A 4,399-nucleotide genomic window follows, 5' to 3' on the forward strand; every position below is an offset into this window, starting at 1 on the left:
TGGATGAGGTGTGTGTTATGGCTCTGACAGATTCTCGAGCGAAGATATTAGAGTTATAAGAATTGTTGGAAAAAACTGTATATAGCACACTACCCATCCAGCATATATAGCACAGTGTATACATCCAGAGTAAATAGAGCACAGTGTATACATCCAGGGAATATAGCACAGTGTATACATCCAGCATATATAGCAGTGTATACATCCAGCATATATAGCAGTGTATGCATCCAGCATATATAGCAGTGTATGCATCCAGCATATATAGCAGTGTATGCATCCAGCATATATAGCACTGTGTATACATCCAGCATATATAGCAGAGTGTATACATCCAGCATATATAGCAGAGTGTATACATCCAGCATATGTAGCACAGTGTATACATCCAGAGTAAATAGAGCACAGTGTATGCATCCAGCATATATAGCACAGTGTATGCATCCCGCATATATAGCACAGTGTATACATCCCGCATATATAGCACAGTGTATACATCCCGCATATATAGCACAGTGTATACATCCCGCATATATAGCACAGTGTATGCATCCCGCATATATAGCACGGTGTATGCATCCCGCATATATAGCACGGTGTATACATCCCGCATATATAGCACAGTGTATGCATCCCGCATATATAGCACGGTGTATGCATCCCGCATATATAGCACGGTGTATACATCCCGCATATATAGCACAGTGTATACATCCCGCATATATAGCACAGTGTAGACATCCAGAGTAAATAGAGCACAGCGTATACATCCAGGGAATATAGCACAGTGTATACATCCAGCATATATAGCACAGTGTATACATCCAGTGTATATAGCACACTACCCATCCAGCATATATAGCACAGTGTATACATCCAGCATATATAGCAGAGTGTATACATCCAGCATATATACCACAGTGTATACATCCAGCATATATAGCACAGTGTATACATCCAGAGTAAATAGAGCACAGTAGATACATCAAGGGAACATAGCACAGTGTATACATCCAGAATATATAGCACAGTGTATACATTCAGCATATATAGCAGTGTATGCATCCAGCATATATACCACAGTGTATGCATCCAGCATATATAGCACAGTGTATGCATCTAGCATATATAGCACAGTGTATACATCCAGCATATATAGCACAGTGTATGTATCCAACATATAAAGCACAGTGTATGGATCCAGCACATACAGCACAGTATATACATCCAGCATATACAGTGCCTACAAGTAGTATTCAACCCCCTGCAGATTTAGCAGGTTTAATAAGATGCAAATAAGTTAGAGACTTCAAACTTCAAACAAGAGCAGGATTTTTTAACAGATGCATAAATCTTACAAACCAAAAAGTTTTGTTGCTCAGTTAAATTTTTATAAATTTTAAACATAAAAGTGTGGGTCAATTATTATTCAACCCCTAGGTTTAATATTTTGTGGAATAACCTTTGTTTGCAATTGCATCTAATAATCGTCTTTTATAAGACCTGATCAGGCCGGCACAGGTCTCTGGAGTTATCTTGGCCCACTCCTCCATGCAGATCTTCTCCAAGTTATCTAGGTTCTTTGGGTGTCTCATGTGGACTTTAATCTTGAGCTCCTTCCACAAGTTTTCAATTGGGTTAAGGTCAGGAGACTGACTAGGCCACTGCAACACCTTGATTTTTTGCCTCTTGAACCAGGCCTTGGTTTTCTTGGCTGTGTGCTTTGGGTCGTTGTCTTGTTGGAAGATGAAATGACGACCCATCTTAAGATCCTTGATGGAGGAGCGGAGGTTCTTGGCCAAAATCTCCAGGTAGGCCGTGCTATCCATCTTCCCATGGATGCGGACCAGATGGCCAGGCCCCTTGGCTGAGAAACAGCCCCACAGCATGATGCTGCCACCACCATGCTTGACTGTAGGGATGGTATTCTTGGGGTCGTATGCAGTGCCATCCAGTCTCCAAACGTCACGTGTGTGGTTGGCACCAAAGATCTCGATCTTGGTCTCATCAGACCAGAGAACCTTGACCCAGTCAGTCTCAGAGTCCTCCAAGTGATCATGAGCAAACTGTAGACGAGCCTTGACATGACGCTTTGAAAGTAAAGGTACCTTACGGGCTCGTCTGGAACGGAGACCATTGCGGTGGAGTACGTTACTTATGGTATTGACTGAAACCAATGTCCCCACTGCCATGAGATCTTCCCGGAGCTCCTTCCTTGTTGTCCTTGGGTTAGTCTTGACTCTTCGGACAAGCCTGGCCTCGGCACGGGAGGAAACTTTCAAAGGCTGTCCAGGCCATGGAAGGCTAACAGTAGTTACATCAGCCTTCCACTTCCGGATGATGCTCCCAACAGTGGAGACAGGTAGGCCCAACTCCTTGGAAAGGGTTTTGTACCCCTTGCCAGCCTTGTGACCCTCCACGATCTTGTCTCTGATGGCCTTGGAATGCTCCTTTGTCTTTCCCATGTTGACCATGTATGAGTGCTGTTCACAAGTTTGGGGAGGGTCTTAAATAGTCAGAAAAGGCTGGAAAAAGAGATAATTAATCCAAACATGTGAAGCTCATTGTTCTTTGTGCCTGAACTACTTCTTAATACTTTAGGGGAACCAAACAGAATTCTGGGGGGTTGAGGGGTTGAATAATAAATGACCCTCTGAAAAAACTTTTCACAATTTAAAAAAAAATAAACAAAGAAATAACATTCTTTTTTGCTGCAGTGCATTTCACACTTCCAGGCTGATCTACAGTCCAAATGTCACAATGCCAAGTTAATTCCAAATGCGTAAACCTGCTAAATCTGCAGGGGGTTGAATACTACTTGTAGGCACTTTATAGCTCAGTGTATACATCCAGGTTATAAAGCACAGTGTATACATCCAGCGTATATAGCACAGTATATACATCCAGCATATAAAGCACAATGTATACATCCAGCATATATAGCACAGTGCATACATCCAGCTTATAAAGCACAGTGTATACATCCAGCTTATAAAGCACAGTGTAAACATCCAGCATATATAGCACAGTGTATACATCCAGCGTATTTAGCACAGTGTATACATCCAGCGTATTTAGCACAGTGTATACATCCAGCATATGGCACAGTGTATGCATCCAGCATATGGCACAGTGTATGCATCCAGCTTATAGCACAGTGTATGTATCCAGCATATATAGCAGTGTATACCTCCAGCGTATACAGCACAGTGTATACATCCAGCTTATAAAGCACAGAGTACACATCCAGCATATATAGCACAGTATATACATCCAGCATATATAGCTGTGTATACATCCAGCATATATAGCACAGTGTTTACATCCAGGGTATATAGCACAGTGTAAACATCCAGCTTATAAAGCACAGTGTATACATAAAGAATATATAGCACAGTGTATACATTCAGCATATATAGCATAGTGTATATATCCAGCATATATAGCACAGTGTATACATCCAGTGTATAAAGCACTGTGTATACATCCAGCTTATAAAGCACAGTATATACATCCAGCATATATAGCACTGTATACATCCAGCATATATAGCACAGTGTATACATCCAGCATATATAGCACAGTTTATACATCCAGCATATATAGCACAGTTTATACATCCAGAGTAAAAAGAGCACAGTGTATATATCCAGGGAATATAGCACAGTGTATACATCCAGCGTAAATAGAGTACAGTGTATACATCCAGCTTATAAAGCACAAAGTACTGTATTTTTCGGACTACAAGATGCACTTTTTCCCCTCCAAAAAAGGGGGGAAAATGGGGGGTGCGTCTAATAGTCGCAATGCAGGCTTACCGTGGTGGCAGAGGTGCGGTGGCAGAGGTGTGGCAGCAGAGGTGTGGCGGCAGACGTGCGGGGATGAGGAGGTGCAGTGAGCGGGGTCCCTTTCCCCGGTGAGGTGATGCAGCAGCCCGGTAAGCAGCAGAGCCGGGTGAATCCTGTTGTTAGCGGTGGTGGCGGCGGCCATCTTCCGGAGGCTGCGCGTGCGCAGATGGAGCGCTCTGCATCCCGGGGCTTCAGGAAAATGGCCACGGGATGCCGCGCGTGCGCAGATGGGGATCGCGGCGGCCATTTTCCTGAAGTTCTTGCCTTCAGGAAAATGGCCGCTGCGATCTCCATCTGCGCACGCGCGGCCTCCCGCTGCCATTTTCCTGAAGCCCCGGGAAGCAGAGCGCTTCATCTGTGCACGCACGGCCTCGGGAAGATGGCCGCCGCCACCACCGCTAACAACAGGATTCACCCGACTCTGCTGCTTACCGGGCTGCTGCATCACCTCACCGGGGAAAGGGACCCCTCTGACGCCATACCTCTCACTGCGCCTCCTCATCCCAGCACCTCCTCATCCCAGCACCTCCTCATCCCAGCACCTCCTCTGT

The sequence above is a fragment of the Ranitomeya variabilis genome, chromosome 6 (assembly GCF_051348905.1).
Source record: "Ranitomeya variabilis isolate aRanVar5 chromosome 6, aRanVar5.hap1, whole genome shotgun sequence".
NCBI classification, from domain to species: Eukaryota; Metazoa; Chordata; class Amphibia; order Anura; family Dendrobatidae; genus Ranitomeya; species Ranitomeya variabilis.